The 25,091-nt window shown below is 44.5% G+C and overlaps 2 long non-coding RNA genes across 2 annotated transcripts in view; one reads left to right on the top strand and one right to left on the bottom strand.

Moving 5' to 3' along the window:
* Window positions 1–25,091, top strand: part of LOC148388110 (uncharacterized) — a 45,494-nt gene that overhangs the window by 4,533 nt on the left and 15,870 nt on the right. The gene's annotated exons all lie outside the window — the stretch shown is intronic.
* LOC148388111 (uncharacterized) lies at window positions 2,653–24,049 on the bottom strand. The gene is made up of 2 exons (XR_015862002.1): window positions 20,142–24,049; window positions 2,653–20,018 (listed from the first exon to the last, which is right to left on the bottom strand). It is a non-coding gene; the product is annotated as an uncharacterized LOC148388111 (long non-coding RNA).

Raw genomic sequence — 25,091 nt, 5'->3', positions numbered from 1 at the left:
TTTGCATTCTGTTTTGATTGACACAACGTCCCATTTCCATTGGAATGAAAGTTTACGTCCCTCCGTGAGTCGTCACCTTATCGTGGTGGAGGGGTTTGTGTGCCCCTATGATCCTAGGAGCCATGTTGTCGGGGGCTTCATGCCCCTGGTAGGGTCACCCATGGCAAACGGGTCCTAGGTGAGGGGCCAGACAAAGCACGGCTCACAAAACCCCTTATGATGATTAAGAAAATTGGATCTAGTTTTCCCTCGCCCGGACGCGGGTCACCAGGGCCCCCCTCTGGAGCCAGGCCTGGAGGCAGGGCTCGAAGGCGAGCGTCTAGTGGCCGGGCTGCATGGGGCCGAGAAGGAAACGTGGTTCCCCCTTCCCATGGGCTCACCACCTGTGCAGTGTAAGCTGGGCGGCGGCCAAAGACCTTGGCGGTCTGATCCCCGGCTGCAGAAGCTGGCTCTTGGGACATGGAATGTCATTTCTCTGGCTGGAAAGGAGCCCGAGCTGGTGTGCGAGGCAGAAAAGTTCAGACTAGACATAGTCGGACTTGCCTCCACGCACAGTTTGGGTTCCGGTACAAGTCCTCTCGAGAGGGGCTGGACTCTCTTCCACTCTGGAGTTGCCCACGGTGAGAGGCGCCGAGCAGGTGTGGGTATACTTATTGCCCCCCGGCTGGGCGCCTGCACATTGGGGTTCACCCCAGTGAACGAGAGGGTAGCCTCCCTCTGCCTTCGGGTGGGGGGACGGGTCCTGACTGTTGTTTGTGTCTATGCACCAAACGGCAGCTCAGAGTACCCACCCTTTTTGGAGTCCCTGGAGGAAGTGCTGGAGAGCGCTCCTTCTGGGGACTCCATCGTTCTACCCGGTGGCTTCAATGCTCACGTGGGCAATGACAGTGAGACCTGGAAGGGCGTGATTGGGAGGAACGCCCCCCCCCATGATCTGAACCCGAGTGGTGTTCTATTATTGGACTTCTGTGTTCGACACGGATTTTCTATAATGAACACCATGTTCAAACATAAGGGTGTCCATGTGTGCACTTGGCACCAGGACACCCTAGGCCGCAGTTCGATGATCGACTTTGTAGTCGTGTTATCGGATTTGCAGCCGCATGTTTTGGACACTCGGGCAAAGAGAGGGGCGGAGCTGTCAACTGATCACCACCTGGAACGTCTGGCAGAATCCCCTGTCAGGAAGAGCTTCAACACCCACCTACAGCAGAGCTTTTCCCACGTCCCGGGGGAGGCGGGGGACATTGAGTTCGAGTGGACCATGTTCCGCGCCTCCATTGTTGAGGCGGCCGACCGGAGCTGTGGCTGTAAGGTCGTTGGTGCCTGTCGTGGCGGCAATCCCCAAACCCGCTGGTGGACACCAGCGGTAAGGGATGCCATCAAGCTGAAGAAGGATTTCTATCGGGCCGTTTTGGCCTGCGGGACTCCGGAGGCAGCCGACAGGTACCGGATGGCCAAGCGGAACGCGGCTTCGGCGGTTGCTGAGGCAAAAACCCGGGCGTAGAAGGAGTTTGGCGAGGCCATGGAGAATGACCTCCGGACGGCTTCGAGGAAATTCTGGTCCACCATCCGGCGTCTCAGGAGGGTGCAACGTCAACACTGTTTACAGTGGGGATGGCGTGCTGCTGACCTCGACTCAGGACGTCGTGAGTCGGTGGGGAGAATACTTCGAAGACCTCCTCAATTCCACCTGCACGCCTTCCATTGTGGAAGCAGGGCCTGCAGACTCCGAAGCGGACTCTACAATCTCTGGGGTCGAAGTCACTGAGGTAGTTAAAAAACTCCTCGATAGCAAGGCCCCGGGGGTGGATGAGATCCGCCCGGAGTTCTTAAGGGCTCTGGATGTTGTGGGGCTGTCATGGCTGACACGCCTCTACAACATTGCGTGGACATCGGGGACAGTACCTCCGGATTGGCAGACTGGGGTGGTGGTTCCCCACTTTAAGAAGGGGGACCAGAGGGTGTGTTCCAATTACAGGGGAATCACACTCCTCAGCATCCCTGGTAAGGTCTATTCAGGGGTGCTGGAGAGGAGGGTCTGTCAGGAGATCGAACCTCGGATTCAGGAGGAGCAGTGTGGCTTTCGTCCTGGCCGTGGAACAGTGGACCAGCTCTACACCCTCAGCAGGATCCTCAAGGGTGCGTGGGAGTTCGCCCAACCAGTCCACATATGTTTTGTGGACTTGGAGAAGGCGTTCGACCGTGTCCCTCGGGAGGTTCTGTGGAGGGTGCTTCGGGGGTACGGGGTGCCAAGCCAACTGATAAGGGCGGTTCAGTCCCTGTATCACCGATGCCAGAGTTTGGTCCGCATTTCCGGCAGTAAGTCGGATTTGTTCCCAGTGACGGTTGGACTCCGCCAAGGCTGCCTTTTGTCACCGATTCTGTTCATAATTTTTATGGACAGAATTTCTAGGCGCAGCCGAGGCGTTGAGGGGGTCCGGTTTGGGGACCTCAGCATCGCGTCTCTGCTTTTTGCAGACGACGTGGTGCTGTTGGCTTCTTCAGGCCGTGATCTCCAGCTCTCACTGGAGCGGTTCGCAGCTTAGTGTGAAGCGGTCGGGATGAGGGTCAGCACCTCCAAATCCGAGTCTGTTAGAGTGGTGCTCACTCTAACTTATTTTTGCAAGAACCACACGGGAGACAAGTAAGTCCTTTTAAACACCGGCAGGTGGAGAGTCCATTCGTCGCTGTGCGTACAGCGATGATCAAATGAGGTCTGACTCAGGCCTCCTGCAAGAGCATATTTATTGAGAACAAGCAGGGTGGGGGTGACATTGGACATGTTTGGCGGTCACCTCAGCAACTGGTTAATCAGTGCGGGGGGTCCCAGCTCATTGTTTTACAAGGTCGTGGAAACAGAAACTGAGTTTAATCATTTTAGATGACTAACTAAGCAAGAATGTTTCCACACCATTTGGAAAGTTTCAACAACTGAATGGTTAAACTTTTCAGAGTCAAGGAAAGATAAAAAGTTTAAACAAAGTTAATAATTCTAGTCCACATTCCAAAATAATCATACGATCAAGATAATCTGTAAACCCTAACATATCCCTCCTGTTTATCATATGATTATGCCAACCCCGATCAATTGAAGAAAGAATAATAATAAAAGTAATAATAAAAAAGAACAATAAAAAAAACAGAGATGATCAGGGACGGGTTGGGAATCGTGAAGGGTGATACATGATAAAAACAACAAACAATGACAGCAACAATTTCCAGTGAAGATGAGGTTTTTCCTCATCACTCCAGACCAAATTTAGTGTGTGAGTGAAAAACCTGCGGCAAGATGTTTTAATGCAGGAAAAGTCTCACACGGTCCCTCTGCCTTAGGTGACCAGAATGCTATCAATAAAAAATAAAAATAAAAACACAGAAACAGTACATCATTGTATCCATCACTTGCGAGGCATTTTCGATGGTCAAATCATTAAGTTTCTGTAAAATATGTACAGCTAAACAGCATCATCGCAATCATCTTTCCGGAGCGCGTCATAGTCATCAGATTTGACATGTCTGATATGTTGTATTTGCACTTGTGCTATGGTAGAAGATAAAGATCTTGATACAGCAGACTTCAAACACGGGACAACACAGATCGCAAATAAGCACAACAACACCAGCACAGGATTCACAAATTTCAACAGCAGTTACCACCAGTTGCCAGAGAATAGCCTTGAAAAGAAATCCCATTGATGTGGGACTTTGTCTTTTGACATGGCCCGCTGTAAGTTCTTCAGTGAATTCATGGCGTCGTTGATGTGTGTGTTATTTTCTCCTGGTATGTATGTGCAACAGGAAGTCCCAATAATGTGGCACATGCCACCTTGTGCTGCAGTCTTCAAATCCAGAACCATCCTATTTTGCAAGACCATTAGCCTAATAGCCTGAATCTCTCTGTTTTGTCCATCATTGACCTGCAGTGAGAAATTCACAAAAGATTGAAAACGATAGTTCAGTGTCTCGATGAAGAGTGATTGTTTTCCAACTCCGATCCAAGGAAAAAGCGCATGAACAACTTTGTCTCCGATGGACCATACTTTATGGTCGTCAGGAACATTCGCACCCCAGACAGGGTCATGAGGGTCAAAGGTTGCAACAGCCCTGCGTCGACGTCCAGAAGAGTTGTGTGCTGTCGTCAGCTGATGATATTGAACCCTGTAGGTGTGGTCGGTCACCCACACTCGTGCACACACTCGTCTCCAGTTGGCAGGCAGCATTGGACCACTCTTGTGACCACAAAGCCACGATCCGTTCTGAATGAAGAAGGTCCCGTCCGATGGTGCAGCCATGTTGGTAGGAGAGCCCTTACGCCTTGAAATGGCTCTCCCATCCTGGCACACAGCGGTGATGTCCAAAGCTCCCATCCAGTTTCCTCCTGGAGAGCAGTCGTTAATGCATTCGTGGGTTTCATTTTCTTGGATGAAACACGTGTAGTCCATTCCAGGTAGCCTTTTTGTTTAGGCCACTTGTGGCATCTATCGTCCTTCAACAGTCACATTGGGACTAATCCAAAAGAGTTCGATCACAGGTTCTTTTCTGTGAGTGCAGGGCGGTAGGGGTAGCATCATTGACTGTGACAGCATGGCATTAAAATCCAACCCCTTCCACAGAGGCCACCCATTTCGCTTCAGCGACAGTCATTGTTCTGGCCTCCAGGTGAACTTGTGTGGAGGAAGGGGGGGAGTTTGGAACACACAGCATCTCTCCTGTGTGTGGGATCTCACAGTGAACATCACGCACCGGTATCAAGTGTTTCGTGTGGGTTTCTGGGGTCCCATGACCAGTCCTCAAAGTTCTCATCATGTGACCATCTTTTTCCTCGGTCGACATTGTCACTTGGTCTATTCAGACGAGCCCATAGACCATAGCACGCTTCAACCACAACGCAGCAGAGGATCCACCTGGCATGTGGAGCCCCGTTGCTACTAGGCTGGCAGAGACACTGATATTTCCCATTGCCTAGTCAGAGTGGGGATCTAATGGATTCCATTCTTCACCAACATTGAGACGCCCCGCCCTAAACGACGAGGCCCCTTTGTAGTCAGACTTCCCCCCACTCCGAAAATGGGGTACAGCACTCTCTGTAACGTCCAGTGGTTGAGGTGAAACTTTGTTTGGCCTTCCAGCAATGTTCAGTGCAGTGGGGGTAGCCAGCAAGACTTGGAATGGCCCCTCCCACCATGGCTGGCCCAGTTTGTCCTTTTTGATGACGTTTATGTCGTCCCAGTCTCCTGGCTTGGAGCAGTTGTTGACCTGTGGGGAAGAAAGATCAGGCGGCAGTAAATTTGCATTTGACACATCTTTCAGTTTGAGTGCTCTGATCATGCTATCTGCCAAGGACTGTTCTTCGTCTGTTCTTTGCAACTCTTGTAGTCAATTGTATTGCCTTGTTGAACTGAACAAATAGGAGTATTTGCGGGAAGAGTTTGAGCACTTCCTAATGATTCCTCCTAACCAAAGACCATTTATGACAGGGGCTTTCCCATTTACTGCCTCATGTTTTAAAGGAGATTCTCTGATCTTGGTTGGATTTGTACTCGGGTAATGGACATTAAAAGTCCTACATCAGATGGGCACTTTGTCCACAGTTTTTCAGGAAGCCCAGCCAATTCCCCCTCCTCCTTTTCATTCAAACAAGTGTTGATTAGCCAGGGAAGCGCATAAGCGCGTGCCCTTCACACCTACACAACTTCCTCATAGCTTATGTCACTTTTCAATCATCTTCCGATTGCTTCAAGCAAAAGTTTGAAAAGCTTGAGAAAATTTTAACTTAATGTATGATGCCAAATGTATTAGAGAATCCATATGTTGTAAAGTGTTGTATTATTACTACTTTCACTATCTGTCCTACTCACTCCCTCCTTCTGAGGCTTGGCAACGCCCATGCCTCACACCTTGACAAACTTTTTGTGAGAATGTGTTCTTTACTACATATGATTCTATCATCATTTAATTTGAGTTTGTCCAAAACACTTCTCAATTTCCCAGTTCACACATCTTCTGCATGTGTTACTGGTTCTCCATTTTTTTCTCTAGTTAATTATCAATCCAAAAGCAAACTTTTTTTTCTTAGCATTCAACTTACTCAAAATCACTCTTTCTTCAAAGTTGCTCTACTAATTTCCCATAGTAGTCACCAACAACTTCAACCATTCAATCTGTATTTTCCTTTCATTCAGGCAATCATTCATCAAAGCTCATTTGCATCTCACACACAGTCTCCAAAAAGGAGTCTTTCTATCACATTGGTCCCAATTTATCCAAGCACTCCACACAACATTCATATACCATTTTCAGCTCAAGGTTCCTGATAGAACAATCCACCAATCCAAAAAAAGCTCAACACATAAAAACTGCTGGCAAATTACCGTATTTGCCGGTGTATTGGTCGACCTTTTTCGATCCAAAATCGACCGAAAAAAATCGACCTCGACTTATACACCGAGTCATAAAACTTAACTTCGTATTCATCGCTTCAAATGCGATGGTAACCAAGGCCGTTTCTCATGCATCTCATTGTGCGTGGGTGTGCGTCCTGTTGGATTTTGTCCACAATTTAGGGAGCGCGTTATCTGCGCCTCACGGCAAAAGCCTTTGCCAATCACCTGTTATTCAATTTACTCACTGCGTGCTCGTTTGATTTCTTCAGATTTAGGAAAATGCAAAGACACTGAAGCAGAAATTAGACTTAGACAGCTTGGTTGAGTTCAATCACAATTCTTGTTCAAAAAGCTCTGTTTTCAGGAAAGTGCAATACAGCGCTGGGCCCTTCAAGAGCGGAAAGTCTCCATTCAGAAAAGGGCAAAGTCTAAGGTTGTTAGATCAGTTTTATATTCAGTAGCACATTGTGGGCCGGGATTGATGGGCGATGAGTCTTCGGGGTGGGGCAAGTTCGAAGGAGAGTCTGCTTCCATGCGAGTGGTGCTGGTTATGGGCGATTCGGTGTGTTGGTGGGGGCTGTTGGTGTGTGTGTGTGGAGGGGGTTGTTGTCTTCCATCCCGTATCTCGGCCTTGGCGATCATCTTTGGCCGAGTTCTCGGGTGGCTCCTTCTGGCACCAGCTGGTTTTATCTCCACGTGACCTTCCTGTGAACATTCTCCTCCAATCTCGGACATACACTGTCGTACCGCATTCAACCGTATCTTTTTCTTTGTTAGGTCAAGATATTTCCCTCTGTGCAGAACGTTCAGTAGTAATCAAAAACTGGCGTCTAGCATTAGTCAAAACATAAGATACAATCAAGTACTGAACGGTCAAGACGACTGCGGCCATGTCCATGATTCAGAGAAAAAACATCAGGCATGCATTCCACAGTTCCTTAAGGGTCATTAAGGTATTTAGGCAATATATCAAAAGTCATTTGTTATTTCAAAGTCCTCAGAAATATATATATCAGATCATAAAGTTATAAAAACCTTTCTCATCACCACTTATCAAAAATGTCTAGTTATGTCTTCTTTATTGATTTGGTGTGTAGGTATAATTATATGCTTCAAATGTTTCTTTTATTTATTTAATATGTGAATATACTTGTCTGCTTATGTACTTTATTCAATGAGGTTTGAGCATATCTGTTTTTGTAGCGAGGCAGGACTTTTTGTATTTCGACCTCATTCCTTCACTCCCTCTGTTGACCTCAGTTTTACTGAGGTCACCAAAATCGTTGATGCCACCAGGGTCCCTCTGTTGGCACACCACGTCCCTCTGTGGAGCCGCTACAAGTCCCTCTGTGGGGCCGCCAATGAGTGAGAAAAATAAATATAGATAAAATTCATACCCAGACATTTGTAAAAGATGGAGAGTGGAAAGGCAATTGGCCTAGACGACATTCCAGTGACAGCATGGAACTATCAAGGAGAGATGGCAGGGGAGATTCTTAAAAAGCGAGAAGTTCCCCGGAAAGGTGTTGACTTCTATTTCTTAATTCAGACCACGGCGATGCGCAGAACTGTAGTAGCTACAGAGGTGTTGTTATGTTTATTAAGCAAAGCATGAAGTTATCGGAAAGAATGTTAGAAGCGAGGCTTGGAAATCTACTAGCCAAAATAATGGAGAGTGTGGCAGAGACAAAGATAGGACATGCAGATGGTTGGTGGCACAGAAAGATATGGAAACGATCGCTCTGCAGTCGCGGCCCCTAACAGGAGCAGCCGAAAGAAGTGGAAGATGAGAAAGAAAATGTGAAAGAGAAATACATAAACAAATAACGAATTACATACGTAAAACAAATAACGAAATACATACATACATATATAGTACATACATATAGACAGACAGACATCGAACAATTGCCCATTCGGCCACTCAGCCCTTCAGTCAGTCACTCAATGAATCACTCAATCAATAAACCAACCAATCAATCAATCAACCACCCAATCAATCAATCAATCAATCACACAGGTGTTAACTAATTTGTAATTGTATTGCAAGCAATTCAAACTCTAATGGAATATGATGATGTCCATATCTGTTTTATCAAATTCTAATCCTACTTTACCTTTGTATAAGGCACAGGTGTCAAACTCAAGACCTGGGGGCCAGATGCAGCCCGACACATGATTTTATGCGGCCCCCGAAGACAAATTGTGCTTTTTATTCATGAGTCATTACTCGAATTGCAAATTGTCTTCACTTTTAATAATATTTTATTTTTAAATATTAGACCAGTTTTTATTTGTCTGATTTGAAAGCGAGTTACTTGTCAGTTTGTTTTGTAGCTTTTACTCTATATAATATGAGGTGCTCACACATTTATTTGGGTATGACAGTCATACCGGTCCTCCGAAAGAAGCTATGACTACACTGCGGCCCGTGAACAAATGAGTTTGACCCCCCTGGTACAAGGGATAGCCTTCTCATTGATCAATCACGTATCTTAAATCATGCTTTTCCTCCTTTGAAGCGACTATGTACTTCAAACCCAAACGGCACCATTTTATAGGGAAAAAACTTGTTGAATCTATTTGTTTTCGACATAATACTACCGCAATCATCTTAAATTTGTTCAGTTTATCAATCCCTTCCATTGTTTATCCTGCAATCACGTGAATAATGTGTTATTCAAACTTTAACGTTCATAATCCACCTGTTCCCAATTTGTTTGGAGTCTGTATGTTATTGTTCTAATTTTTTACATTTAATACTCTCCCACCTATTTGATCCTATCTTGTGAAGGTCTACAGTTTATTATGAGCTATTTTGAAACTCTTCACACTTGTTACCAGGCTTTGGCTCCATCTCATGATGTTGTCTCCCATTCACTTCATTTCTGCCGAGCTGCTTCTTCTCCTCCGTCCAGCATGTTGAAGACTTAAAAACCATCAAATCTGAAAACACTTAAAATCTCACAATTCCCCCCTTTGTTTTTTTTTTTTTATTATTTTTCTACCTCCCCCTTTTGACACATTCTAAAAAATGTGTCACAATGGTTAAAAAGTAAAAATAACAATATCCATGGTGACATACCCATCGCCAGCTGGACTCCGGTGTACCTCCAGATGCCATCCTAGCCTGGAATCACCAATTCTCAGTCCCTGAAACTCGACTGGCAGCATCTCCCATGGCTGTATGAACAAAAGCCACCACCCACCTGTAGCTGTGCATGCAGCTCTCCGTACAATAAACATCCATAATACCAAAAAATAAAATTCATAATGATAAAAATAATCCACACATGGGCGCATGTCAAACGCATGAAATAGAAAATTGGAGCCTGCCGAGCCTGTCATGAAACCGATCACATTTACAAACTCGTTATGAAAAGTAAGGGGTTAGTTGTTAATGCATGTTCACAGACATGACACAAAATTCTCCAAGACTGCAGTTGACAACCTGCAAAGTAAAGCAAGTTTAACAAATAAAGCACAATCTGCTCCCTGGGTTGCTGTTAGAGGCTGCAATACAATTAGGTAAAACATCAAAACAAAGCAAGTCATCACAAATTCCGTCACATACATTTCGTCACACTGTCAGGTAAGTCCAGAGTTGTTGTCATACACTGTCTTGGCTCAGAGTCTTGATTGTCAATGCTGGTATAGTCACGTCTGGTCATAATCTTGAAATGGGCCTTCTCCATTGAAGTCTTTTGTTGTCAATGGTGCCCCAGAGTAATCCTAAACCCATATTTAGTCCAAAATGAGCCCTGATCAATCTTGCTTTTTTCAAATCTGTAGTATCTTTATATTTTTCAGGTGAGAGGAATGTTATCCTCTGCTGTGATCACATCACCCCAACCTTAAATCATGTTAACCATTCACAATACACAAACCCCATCCCAAGTACAGACTTGACATTCATACAGCATGACAGACAAACTGTCATCCCACAACACACACATAAAACATACAATATTAAATTGTAAAAAGAACCCTCCCTATGCAAAATTTTCTCCTCAATTAAAATTTCCCTTTTTTATTTTAAATCCAAAATTAATATCTAATTGTCTGGTCTCCTGTCCTCACATCGTTTGCCAATATGCATAATACTGGAACATGATTTAACTCCCCATTTAGTTTGCTCACATCTCACACTTAGACTATTTGACACTTTGTGTTGAGCTGTAACTTCAATATTTCCACCTTCTCATATTTCTTCCACTAAACAGTTCCATTTTGCTTTCAGTTTAAATTCATCCCTCCAAATAACTACCTCTGGCAAAAAAACAAAAATTTTTAGAGCACTCCCTTTTACTGTCACCTTGTTCCTTCATTCATCTCCTCACAAGCATTACTGACCCTCCTAAGAAATAATGATACTGAAAATAATGTTTAAAAAATATACACAGCTTCCTCCTGCCACTTACACTATAACCTTGGATTATCGTTCTCATTTTTGTTGATGCCAATTCTTAGAATTAAAAAGAAAGACTTACTCTTGATAATTGAGTGACGCTATATCACAAATTTTGAAAACCTTCTTCCATGTTCCCCCTTTGTTCCTATCAAAACCAATTAGAAATATTTTTGCTGTCATGATCATCATTGTGGCCCTCACACTTATTGTTCTTGTATTTTAAATTGGCAATTTTTGTACATTTGGAGCCCTTTGAGACTTGCTTGTGGGATATATAAATAAATTTGAATTGCCTTGACTTTATTATTATTCAACTTCTTCTGCATTCCTCTTCCTTTTATTTTAATCTTAACTACTTCCACATAATTCATCTGATTTACTCCATTACACTTTTAACCTCCGAGATTCAAATTAAAATTTCACATCCTCACTTCCAACATTGCGGTAAAATTTTGCAAAGTTTCATTTTTTTTTCCCTTCTAATTTCTTCTAGTTTTCCTTTTTTCTTCTTTTTTTTTTTTTTTCCACTGACTCAACTCATTTCAATTTTTTTTTTTTTTTTTTTTTTAACTGTTCATCTTAGGCCTACCTATTCCAAAACTTCCCACTCCCCAAATTTCAAATTTTCAACTTTAAAATTCACGCCCAATTTTACAAAATTCTTTCTAAATTTTTATCAATTTTCTAGCCAATTCATCACGTTCCAAATTTAAACATAACCTTGTAGCTTTCCCCGAATTTTTATTCAGCCTCTTCGCTTTCACACGCAATTTCTACAGAAATGAATAATTCTAGTTATTATTGTTAATCATCTGTGGCCCTCGTAAGGACAAGCCACACCAGTAATGGATGGATGGATGGATTGTTAATCCTAACCCCAAATGCCGATCATAAATTGCCATTTAAATCAATTGTCGCAAGGGTCATGTCAATGTATTTGTTATTTAAAGCCCTACTGTATTACTATTTTGCCGACTATCCAGAATTCCAACTTTCTTATGGCCCCTCACCCATTCAAGCTGAAATATGCATCCTATAAGTCAGTCGCAGTTGATGTGTAATTAAATTCTGTTGTTTTGATAAAGGTCAATTAAGTTTAGCAATTCAGCCTTCTGTTGCCCGAATCCAAATTTTCACTGGTCCAATTATAAAATTTCATTATTTCAGTTAGATTAATTATGTCTTCGAAATGCTAAGTTACATATAAAAATTTATGATTCAAAAGATTTAATTTCTATTGATCAATGTCCACCTTGCAAAGTTTCTGATCACGCGGTTGTGTAATTTGTCAGTGCATCTTCACTGTCCCTATCTATGTATTTTATTTTTTTTTATCCCCGTTTCAGTGTCAATAAGCAGCCTTATTATTCCCACTTTTATCAAAACTCCTCAGTTATGTCTGCCCCAGCACCCAAACACACTTCCATCCCTTTTGTCCCACACTCCACCAACTTTGTAATGCTTCAGCAGTCTTTAGCAATGTGTCCAGTTTGACTTCATGTGACTCGTGCAAGTCTTTAGCAGCCTCTCCTCTTAGATTCTCATGATGATGATTCAGGGCTGGACCGTCCGCCATTCTCAAATGCGTCCATCTTGTCTTTGTTCTTTCAGTCCATTTTCTTTTTGATCTGCAACTGTGTGTATTCCACCAACTATATGGTTCTTGTCCTGTGAAGAGCTGTGCTTGCCCCCTTCAAGCATGATAATAGTTCCTGTTGTTCTCCCAAAGGTCAAAGGTGTCTCATGACCAGGGACAGTCCTCTGTTGATTTTGAGGCAGCCAGTAGAGTACAAGGACTCAGTTCAGGACTTGTGCCATGCGCGAGGGCAGAACACACTGGGACACAAATTTCACAAAACTATCTTCGTGTTATCAGTCTTCATGTGTAGTATTTGTTCCTTACACCCCAAATCTTCCCATTAACATATTGTATCCTATCAGTTGCGCACACACATCATCTTACTATCAAGCCGCCCTTATCAAAAGCTTTTTTTTTTTTTTTTTTCGAGTAATCCATCCACCCTACCCATTAACACGGCTAAAATCCTCGTTCCAGTGTTTATCATCAAATAAAGTTCCGAAATCCTTTGTAATAAACTGTAATGTAATTTAACAATCTACCAACATGGTTGTATATGCGGTGAATGTTATTGTTCAATCTATAGGTCATACAGCGCCTGTGTTCCAACTATGACACTCCTCCTTGGTTTACCATCTCATAAGTTATTGTTGTCAGCAGCGCTAAATGATAGTGCTTGAAAGTGAATGTCTTATCGCCCAATTTAAAACACATGCCGCATTTGAGCGAGTATTTATTCATTTATTTGCCATCCTCATGTTAGCTGGCATGTGTCAGAATTAAAATGTAATTTTGCTTTTAATTTTAAGTCTTTCAAAATTGCTTTATCCTTACTGCACCGAGATAAACTGTCAAATATATCTTTAAAAACAAACAAAAACAATCTATGCTCTGCACAGACTCTTAAAAGTGGCACCCAAATGCCAGATTACAAATCAAACCTCCTCCTTCACTCTCACATTTTTGATAAAACAGTCTACTTATCTAGACACTGTCATCACATACGAAATAATGGCCTGCAAATTAAATATAATGTCGTTGCTCTGGTCCCTCAAAACATGTAACTAGGATTTGGACAATTATTAACCCCCATCAATTGATCAATTTTCTCCTCACTAAATTCCTAGCCTGTTAATCTATCTGCATAAAGAAGACATTTACAATGCAGGGGATAAGAGAATAACAAGGAACACCTTAACAATAAACACAAGGAAAACCTAACAATAAACAAAATAAACCCAAACCACAATCAAAACCAAATAAACTCGGCCCATGACCTATGTAGACCAACACAGTACTCCAAATATTTCCCCATTAAAAATTTAAGCCTTTTTGTGTAGAGCACCATTGATTTCTAATCATTGACCTAATTTTATCCTTAATTTAATCCCAATCACGAATGCCCCCTACTTACTTTACTTGGTGTTCTTTTAATAAAAAGTGCCCCCTTGCAATGTCGTTTTTATTTGTTGTTTTTAACTCTAAGTGATTCAAATCTTTGACTTATCCTTACATGTGTCCTTGTATAGTCTTATGTCATAACCAATCAATAATTCCCCCTAAATTTAAAATCTGCAATCATAATTTAATTTTATCCAATTCTACAATGTATGTTCTCTCTTACTCTCACATTTTTATGAGGGCTGGGCACTCTCCTCGTTGGACGAGTTTCTGACCACAACCCTCAGATTATTCTATCATTTCTAATTTTTACATTTAACAATGCAAATCTGATTAACCATTGTCTACCACACCGTTTCCGTGCACCAATTTAACGCAATTCCATCCTTTATAACGAACTGATACACAAAGACAAACATACACATAAACAAACACACGGGCCCACAACATAGACATGACAATCTTCCCAGTTGATAACAAGGGTGGGGGGGGCAACTGAAGTGCGGAGAGCCTCGCCATCACCACGTCGCACAATGTAACCCCCCACCTCTGTCCAAAAGGTGCATTTGTGCCCACCTGACCGTTTGGCCCAAACTTTAGAGCTGCACCCTTTTGAAAACAAAAATGATTACAGTTTAACCCCACCACACAATGGGATATAACCTTCATGCTAATTAAATATACATTCTTTATCAAATTCTTGTTAAGCCATTTTTTCTGACTCCAACTCTCATGCAAAATCAAAATAAAATCAACAATTTTATACAAATCAACTTATTGTTCTTCATGAACCACAAATCATCACTTCCATCCCATGAACAGCACCACAACTAATCACTCACTTCTTCAGCTGCGCCGCTGTCCCATCTGACAGCCAAGCCTGCTTTCCACACAATATCATCATAGACACACTTCAACAATTATGTAGCGACCTGGTTAACCCAGTTACCCTTCGCCCTAGACAACAATATAAGTCTCTAAGGTCGCACTATTGAAGTTGCCAGGCATCCGTCCTGCTATATCAGCGATGCCTTCACCATTTTTTTTTTCTTTTTTTTTTTTTTCTTTTTTTTTAATTATATTTTTTTTTCACGAGTCCCTGACTCGTATTGGTGGCCTGGCCGATCCAATCGACCCCGACCTTAGGCAACAGTATAAGTTCCTAAGTGTCTACTATTGAGGCCACTCAGGTGCCCATATGCTAGTCACTGGCATCCCACAAGTTCCAGCGGTGTGAGCGCCCTTTGCTGATCAGACAAAGTCCTCACCACCTTTCTCTTAATTCACCACGACTCGGACATCCCAGATGTCCCTCGCCTTAGACAGCCCTATAATGTTCTAAGGTCACACTATTGGAGTCGCTCGGCATCCGTACTGCTATATCAGCGACGCCTTCACCTGTTTTTGTATTTTTAATTTTTTCCACAAATCACTTTTACCAAATTCCACACAAACACACACTTCTATACAACCACCATTCCTGAACACAGAGCTGAAATTATTAATTTTTGTATTCCGCTTTCACTCCACAATATTGCTGAACTGGGAGAGAGAAAAAAAAAAGTTTCCCCCTTACCTTTTGTGCCGATCGGACTGCAATACTGTTGAGCAAGAGCGGAGAAGGAAGAATCCTTTGTGGAGCATGCACTTTCCCTTCTGAAGAAATCACGTCGGATGGTCACCATTTGTTGGATTTTGTCCACAATTTAGGGAGCGCGTTATCTGCGCCTCACGGCAAAAGCCTTTGCCAATCACCTGTTATTCAATTTACTCACTGCGTGCTCGTTTGATTTCTTCAGATTTAGGAAAATGCAAAGACACTGAAGCAGAAATTAGACTTAGACAGCTTGGTTGAGTTCAATCACAATTCTTGTTCAAAAAGCTCTGTTTTCAGGAAAGTGCAATACAGCGCTGGGCCCTTCAAGAGCGGAAAGTCTCCATTCAGAAAAGGGCAAAGTCTAAGGTTGTTAGATCAGTTTTATATTCAGTAGCACATTGTGGGCCGGGATTGATGGGCGATGAGTCTTCGGGGTGGGGCAAGTTCGAAGGAGAGTCTGCTTCCATGCGAGTGGTGCTGGTTATGGGCGATTCGGTGTGTTGGTGGGGGCTGTTGGTGTGTGTGTGTGGAGGGGGTTGTTGTCTTCCATCCCGTATCTCGGCCTTGGCGATCATCTTTGGCCGAGTTCTCGGGTGGCTCCTTCTGGCACCAGCTGGTTTTATCTCCACGTGACCTTCCTGTGAACATTCTCCTCCAATCTCGGACATACACTGTCGTACCGCATTCAACCGTATCTTTTTCTTTGTTAGGTCAAGATATTTCCCTCTGTGCAGAACGTTCAGTAGTAATCAAAAACTGGCGTCTAGCATTAGTCAAAACATAAGATACAATCAAGTACTGAACGGTCAAGACGACTGCGGCCATGTCCATGATTCAGAGAAAAAACATCAGGCATGCATTCCACAGTTCCTTAAGGGTCATTAAGGTATTTAGGCAATATATCAAAAGTCATTTGTTATTTCAAAGTCCTCAGAAATATATATATCAGATCATAAAGTTATAAAAACCTTTCTCATCACCACTTATCAAAAATGTCTAGTTATGTCTTCTTTATTGATTTGGTGTGTAGGTATAATTATATGCTTCAAATGTTTCTTTTATTTATTTAATATGTGAATATACTTGTCTGCTTATGTACTTTATTCAATGAGGTTTGAGCATATCTGTTTTTGTAGCGAGGCAGGACTTTTTGTATTTCGACCTCATTCCTTCAGTCCGTCAGGCTCATCAAACAGCGAGAAACTGAATCATTATAAAGCGTTCGTCGCATTAACACGCATCCTCAGCAACAATTTTAAATATTCTCACCTCAATAACGGACATCTAAAGCCAGACAGCGACGATGACTGCTAGGGGGAAGTACTGGGTATTGAGCGAATGTGCGAGTCATCGCGCGTCAAGCAACGACAATAACTACTGGTACGTAAACATTTAATCGCCATGTCTAAATGAATGTCGTTGGCACTTAGAAAATATTCGCCAAACTTGGCCAGACTTCCAGGGGAAGAGGCCGAATTTTCACTTGTTCTGGCCGACCGGAGGACCCAGCCGAGGCGGACACTTTACGGCGGTTGAGTCGTTGGCACTTAGAAAATATTCGCCAAACTTGGCCGGACTTCCAGGGGAAGAGGCCGAATTTTCACTTGTTATGGCCGACATGGGGAACCAGCCGAGGCGGACACTTTACGGCGGTTGAGTCGTTCGCACTTTGAAAATATTTGCCAAACTTGGCCAGACTTCCAGGGGAAGAGGCCAAATTTTCACTTGTGGTGGCCGACATGGGGAACCAGCCGAGGCGGACACTTTACGGCGGTTGAGTCGTTGGCACTTAGAAAATATTCGCCAAACTTGGCCAGACTTCCAGGGGAAGAGGACGAATTTTCACTTGTTCTGGCCGACATGGGGAACCAGCCGAGGCGGACTCTTTATGGCGCAAGAGCCGTTGGCACTTAGAAAATTTGAACCGGGCGGCGTGCGCGAGTGCGCGGCCCGCTGGCAGTCGAATGAGGCTCCGCGATTTCATCCGTGGTGCTTATAAAGTGCCGATCCGCTCGGTGGGAGCTATTTTCGGCCACTTGGCGCGTGCGCACGGCCTCCCGGGTGTGCCGGGCGGCGTGCGCGAGCTCGCCGGCCGCTGGAAGTCGAATGAGGCTCCGTGATCTCCTCCGCGGTGCTTATAAAGAGCCGATCCGCTCGGCGGGAGCTATTTCCGGCCACTTGGCGCGTGCGCACGGCCTCCCGGTGGTGCCAGGCGGCGCGCGCGAGTGCGCCGGCCGCTGGAAGTCGAATGAGGCTCCGCGATCTCCTCCGCGGTGCTTATAAACAGCCGATCCGCTCGGCTGGAGCTATTTCCGGCCACTGCGCATGCGCACGGCCTCCCGGAATTTGAACACATTTCGTCAATAAATTTCGCATATTTCTGATTGAATTTTGAAGTTTAATATAATGCAACAATTGAGCTCGACTTATACAAAGGATATATAAAATCGTAAATTTCCGTCGAATTTTAGGGGGTCGACTTATACACCGAGTCGACTTAAACACCGGCAAATACGGTAATCAGATTTTTTTATTTGTTTTTAAATTTAAAGAACTCAATCCCTCAGATTTAGCTCACATGTAGAAGTTTGTATAATCTTATAACACAACCAATCAATTGTTCTTGTTAAATGTAGCATTGCAATGTCTTAAATTCACAATTTTGCTTCTTCCAATTCCTGAAAGCATGTTCTGTCGTTTTTATTTTTCAAATTTCTCATGAGGGCTCGACACTAACATGCACTAGTGTGGATCAGTTTCTGCCCGCAAACAGATTTCTGTCTTTTCTGCTCATTTTTATTTTTCAAAATTGCTTCTGTTTTGCGGTGCAATTTTGTTAGACCAAAGTCTAGCAATTTCTTTGCACTAAAAGTTTAGCCAATTTCATCATTCTAACACATACGCACATACATGCACAGCTCTCGCGCGCGAAAGGTAGGTCCCAGCACCAATGATTCGTCACAGGCTGGCCATTTCCTGCAGTCGATCATGAGCTGGTCCCTCCCACGCACGCGAGGAGAGCACATTCTAATTTTGTATTTATCTTTTCGAAGCAATTTGCATTTTTTTACCACTTGATTTGCAAATTTTAACTTTAGTGTGCACACAATTTGATCTTTTGTCATTTGGGCATACAAACAGCATTGTCATACTTCTTGTATGGACAGGAGCTCTAATAATCTAAACAAAAATTCTAATAATCTGACAATGACATGTTTTTACGGAAGAGGATTAGGGCCAGTAAAGAAAAAAAAAGAGGGGTGACAGGATTCTGACTTTTTTTCTCAGAATTCTGACTTTATTCTCAGAATTCTGATTGTCATGCTGAAAATTTGACTTTTCCTCTGTCTCTTCCTCCGCCCTTTGTTTGGTTTTGTTTTTTTTCTAAAACACTCTTTTGACCAGTGTCCATATTTCCCACAGTTCCAACAGTTGTCAGAATCTGATGGGGGTTTTGAATTGTATGGTGGCCTTCAGGCTTGTTGGTCTCTAACTCTTCCTCTGCCCCTTTGGGAACTTTGGAAGAAGACCGTTGTATCTTCATCTAGATCATTACCATTATCATCGAGATGAAATACATCAGAACTTTCGCCTTTTTTGATACTCGCGGCCACTTTTCACCTTTCTATCTTTTGTCTTTTGGATTTGTTTTCTCCTCTCTTGTGAAGCTTTCAACCACACTCTAGCACAACTCAATTCTCTCTCTTATCTTTCCTTTCTCAGTCCCTTTGGCTTCCTAGCCACACTCTCCTCTTAAAGTTCTACCACAACGTTTCACATTTCAACTTTCAACTTTCCTTGTACTCCATACTTTTTCTTCCACTTCGGCATGTATTGCATACACTTAAGAAATCTACTCGCCATAAACTTCTCATCTCCTTCAAGAGCTAGAGCTTTAGCGTTCTTATTTCCCATCTTAATTCTAGTAGTTTTAGTTTTTCCAATTTTTTTTTCAATTTTTTTTTTCTTTGAGGATCCTCAATGCAGGTTTAAATTGACCTTTCAACAAATTACTAGCCTGTGTTATTGCCGTGGATCAATGCTAGAACTGCTATTTAATCAATTTACCCTACCAGTCACACACTCAACCACACAAACTCCAGCGCTTTTTTATTTTTAGGCCTATCCAGGATGGGTGTTAAACCCTCCAAAACAGCTTGGAAAAACGGACAAAAAAAAAGAATCTACACCCTTCTTCAATTAGGAAAAAGAAGCTCTGTTTTTTCTTAGCCCGTTCCTTCCATTGGGACTAGAATCCCAGCTGTTTCTTGGCTTGGAAAAACCAAAGCCGTATCTCATAGCTCGGACAAACCAAAGCCGTATCTCTCATAGCTCGGACAAACCAAAGCCGTATCTCATAGCTCGGACAAACCAAAGCCATATATCTCATAGCTCGGACAAACCAAAGCTGTATCTCTCGTGCACCTTTAACTCTTTATGCGTTTCACAACAACACAATCACACAACTTTAGGGCTTTAACTTACTTGTCCCCTGGTTCGTTGCACTGCCGGATCCCATCAATCCACCTTTGTCAGACGAAGGCAGACCTAAGATGCTGGCCCAGCAAAGAATTTTCTTCCCAGGTCTTTCTTTTCCAGGTCCTCCTAATGGACACTGGCTTGTCGACAATGCAGCACGTCGTCCTCCGTCAGCCAGATGGCGGGTATGAGAGAATCCGGGTCACGGCACAAAAATGTTACAGTGGGGCTCACTCTAACTTATTTTTGCAAGAACCACACGGGAGACAAGTAAGTCCTTTTAAATACCTGCAGGTGGAGAGTCCATTCGTCGCTGTGCGTACAGCGATGATCGAATGAGGTCTGACTCAGGCCTCCTGCAAGAGCATATTTATTGAGAACAAGCAGGGTAGGGGTGACATTGGACATGTTTGGCGGTCACCTCAGCAACTGGTTAATCAGTGCGGAGGGTCCCAGCTCATTGTTTTACAAGGTCGTGGAAACAGAAACTAGTGGAGCATTTTAGATGACTAACTAAGCAAGAATGTTTCCACACCATTTGGAAAGTTTCAACAACTGAATGGTTAAACTTTTCAGAGTCAAGGAAAGATAAAAGGTTTAAACAAAGTTAATAATTCTAGTCTACATTCCAACATAATCATACGATCAAGATAATCTGTAAACCCTAACAGAGTCCCTGGTACTCGATCGGAAATGGGTGGAATGCCCTCTCCAGATCGGGGATGAGATCCTGCTCCAAGTGGAGGAGTTTAAGTATCTTGGGGTCTTGTTCACGAGTGAGGGGAGGATGGAGCGCGAGATTGACAGGCGGATCGGTGCAGCGTCGGCAGTAATGCGGACTCTGTACCGGTCCGTCGTGGTAAAGAGAGAGCTGAGCCAAAAGGCAAAGCGTCTCAATTTACCAGTCGATTTACGCTCCTACCCTCACCTATGGTCACGAGCTATGAGTCGTGACCGAAAGAACGAGATCCCGAATACAAGCGGCCGAAATGAGTTTTCTCCGCAGGATGTCCGGGCTCTCCCTTAGAGATAGGGTGAAAAGCTCGGTCATCCGGGACAGACTCGGAGTAGAGTCGCTACTCCTCCACGTTGAGAGGAGCCAGATGAGGTGGCTCGGGCATCTCATCAGGATGCCTCCTGGACGCCTCCCTGGGGAGGTGTTTCGGGCATGTCCCACCGGTAGGAGACTCTGGGGACGACCCAGGACGCGCTGGAGGGACTGTCTCTCAGCTGACCTGGGAACGCCTTGGGATCCCCCAGGATGAGCTGGATGAAGTGGCTGGGGAGTCCCTCCTGATGCTGCTGCCCCCACAACCTGACCCCGGATAAGCGGAAGAATGGATGGATGGATGGATGGATGGATGGATGGATGGATGGATGGATGGATGGATGGATGGATGGATGGATGGATGGATGGATGGATGAAAGTTTACATGTGCGCGTTTGTCCGTGTGTTGAGGAAGGGGTTAGATGCTCACGAGTCAAATCTGATCCTAAGGGACAGCCTGCCACAGCCGCTCAACTCCCCAAATACCATACACTCACAAATGTACACACTGTTTGGTGGTGTCATTGTGAGCAGCGTAGCACGGTGGCGGCTCGGAGGGCTCCGGTCCTGGCTCGGGGGGCTCCAGTCCCATTGTCACCACAGCAAGCTAATGACGTGGCCGCCACACCTGATATGGGGCAGTGCCACGTTTTTGTCTTTTCCACTTTGTGAGCATTCGCTTTTGTCCTGTCGCGGCAGTCAGCTTGGGTCAGCGGCCCTTGTTTTTGCACCTCGTGTGCTGCAAGTTGTCAGCCAGCGTCGCGTTCATGTGTTCTGCTGTCTGTCCCCCTACGACCCGCAGCGTTCCGGCAGAGTGTCGCCGGCGCCCCCCACTAAACGCAGTGCTGAGGGTGCTCCCTTTCTCTGCATGATGGAGCAACATTCGGGCACCTTTAAGGCCAGGATGAAAGCGGCCGCTGTATTTCTAACACGAGTGTCATGCATTTTATTTACCAATGAAAGAAAGTAACAAGCAAAGATGATGTCTATTTGCGTCACGTTTTCAGTCGTGGGAGTAACTGTGTGCTCTGGGTGTTCCGTCACGCCGGCCGGATCTTGTGTTGCCTGTCGTCTCTGAGATTTAACACAAAGCGACACGTCCGATTGAGCCGCTACTGAAGTGCTAACCGGCTGTCTGCGCCCTTTATGGCCGCCCGAGAGAGTGAGAGGCGCTCTATTAACCTCCATCACCCCTCTGCTCCGACCCGAGCCTCCCTTTAAACGTGGCAGCGGGCTGACATGGTGACGGAGGGGTCGCTGGGGATGAACAGCTGAGGAGTGCCTTTTGACACCGACCATCACGTTGCTTCCAGCTACTCGGGTCAGGCGATATTTCTGTGTCAGAAGCTACATGGTAGCAGAGTGAGATTGCTGCCGTTACGAGAAACGTATCCGTGTCCTGGTGGCGATATGAGCAGGTCGAGATGCACACGACCCGAAGGCGGAGAGGTGGGGGCCGGAGCTACCACACAATACATTTTCATTGATGCGGTCCAAGGCCGACGTAGAGGCACTGTGCCCACATCTGTTCGCTATGGCTAACTTCAGAGTCCAACCCTGCTCCAGAGGATCGGAACCAGACAGCAAACGATCACACCTACGCTAGACGCTCAATGTAGCCGGACCTCACACACCGGCTCCTGCTCCAGCTCCTCGAATTTTTTGTTGGTACATATCATAATGGGACAATCTTGTAGTGAGGTGATTTTTTGCCAGTGGGCCTCAAATGTGCTGCACAATGTCTGGCCTGCCCGTAAAAGTCGATGCCCGTTTATTGTAGCACAGCATCGATCCTTGTAAATATTTCATGTCTGCAGTTTTGTTTCCTGCGCAGACACAGTTGTTAAACTTAAATTACCTTTGGAATCATCGAGATTACCAATGGTTGACGATTATCTGTCAGCATGGAAATTAAATTGTTTGTGCAGCACGTAAAAGAATGAACTAATGGATGAAAGAGATTTTCAGCTCTTCTCTGAGTTTCTATCCATTTGTCAGAGGCAAATCATTCCCTTCTCAGAATTTCTGTGGACAGCCCGGCCAGTTGGTCTTTCTTTTTTGCTTCTTTGTCGGCAGTGAGACTCGTTTGAGATGATGAATAATAAGGAACGAGCTGCAGATGCCGAGGCAAGGAGAAAGGCTCCTCCGCGCACGCAGAGACGAGATTTGATGTCTCCTCGATAGCTTTTCTCCCTGTCCATATACTACGAGAGAGGGAGAAGGCAGAGATGAACGTCCATGGACCTTGCTATGACACTGAGTGGAAAATGCATGATTGAGCTGTCTGAAATGGTTGCAGGAAATCATTTGTGCGTGAACTAACCTTGAACATCGCCATTCTTATGTAGATGATCGCCATCAGTGGTAATCACTGAACAGAGGAGCCTCGGGGTCCCGACTGTTAGCGACAACGCTTGCCATTGCTTGTCGGCTTGCTTACGGCGCCGCTCAACAAAGAAAAGTCGCAATGGCTTTCCTCTGATGATCATTAAAAATAAATCGCCTCAATCCAGCATCATGCTTCACAACCAACGAATCGTTGCTCTTATCACATTGAAAGCAACAGCAGCCGTCTTGAAGGCCGGAACCAAGAATGAGAAACGAGAAGATTGCAGTCTTGCTGCTTTCAAATAATAGCAAGAAAAGATTTCCTGGCAATAGAAAAGCAACGAGCGAAGCAAAGCTGACGTCCGTGTGCAAAGCTATCGGTGAAATCAACGTGACTAAATGTGTGCAGTGAGCTGAGTAAATATGCATCGCTGCCCTTGAATGCGGCAGTGACGAGATGCGCCCGAGCAGCTGTGCTGCATGTCATCAAACGCTGACACATTTCACACATTTGAACTGCAGCAACCCAAACGCCCGCAAGTCCGTTTTGGCCACGTGACTTGGCGTGCAAGCGGTCGTACGTTCAATCGACAGCTCCGTGTGTCATCCAACGTGTGCGGCTCGAGTCGCACTCTGGCATCGTTGACCCTTCTATCGACGACTCCGTAGTCCTCTTCTAAATCCAAATTGTTGGAATAATACTTATGGTAGTAATTTTGGTATTTGCAAGTCCAATTGGACGTGGACGCCGCCAATCCAGTCTGATGATTGGAATTGAGTGCGACGTGAGCGGTGATGAACAAGATCTCTCTGTTACTGCACTGCTTTTATGTTGATACCCCCCCCACACACCACCTATATCTCCCCCTCTCCATTGCCTGACTCTGACAGCCTGATCAATTCCCCATCAAATGGTAATGCTGAGGTTTAACTCAAGTGTGGCATCTTAATTAGAACGATAACTGTGCAGCGTCGCGCTCATTGACTGTGGCGCCCGCCGACGGACGCTTCTCATTGACACACTGCCAACTCTCAGGTGTGAACCCGCGCGTACAGGATGCAGAGAAAGGTTGAGGAGAGCAGAAATAAACATCTCTAAAACCATGCTTGTGTTTTGGTTATTAGCATACAACGTGATCAGGTGCAAATTGGCTTGTTTTGCGAAAGCTGCCTCAACTCTTTCATAAAGGCGTCTCACGTGAGACTAAGCACATTCAAAAAGAAACATGACCAGTGAGTTTTCGTTTCATGTGACATAATTATACAAATAATAAATGGTCGCATGGCTTTGACAGGTTGCCATTCGGCGGGGACTTTCCTCATGGCGTATTTATGAAGCTGTTGCCATTGTGTGTGTGTGTGTGTGTGTGTGTGTGTGTGTGTGTGTGTGTGTGTGTGTGTGTGTGTGTGCGCGCACGCGTGCGTGTGTGTGCGTCTGTGTGTCTGTACTTGTAGGTGTGTGTTGTGCGTTTATATGGTATACGGAGACAATTGACCTGACATTTCACCTGGGCTCCGGGGACCTAAGAGAAATATGAGGACTATGCTAAAGTCCGCATAAACCAAAGAGTCTATTTGCATTTCTTAGTGTCTCAATAGCATATATTCTCATTTTGTTTTATGTAATATGAGGACTATGCCAAAGTCCTCATAAACAAAAAGTGCGTATTTTCATTCCTTAGTGTCTAAATATCATATATTCTCATTTTCTTTGATAGTCCTTACATGCCACTTGACCTGATTTTGAGTGTATCCCAGTGTATGTGAACAGCGCCCCTGTCGATCAGTCCTATACTGCAGTTTCATACATTTCGGATACACACGAGTGAATCTGTCGAGCTCTGTTCTGATTGGCTGGTTAA

Source organism: Syngnathus floridae, chromosome 13 (genome assembly GCF_059516105.1).
Source record: "Syngnathus floridae isolate MCC-2025c chromosome 13, RoL_Sflo_1.0, whole genome shotgun sequence".
Taxonomy (NCBI): domain Eukaryota; kingdom Metazoa; phylum Chordata; class Actinopteri; order Syngnathiformes; family Syngnathidae; genus Syngnathus; species Syngnathus floridae.
Note: the sequence above shows the minus strand (reverse complement) of the source record. Positions and strands in the feature narration are given on the sequence as shown.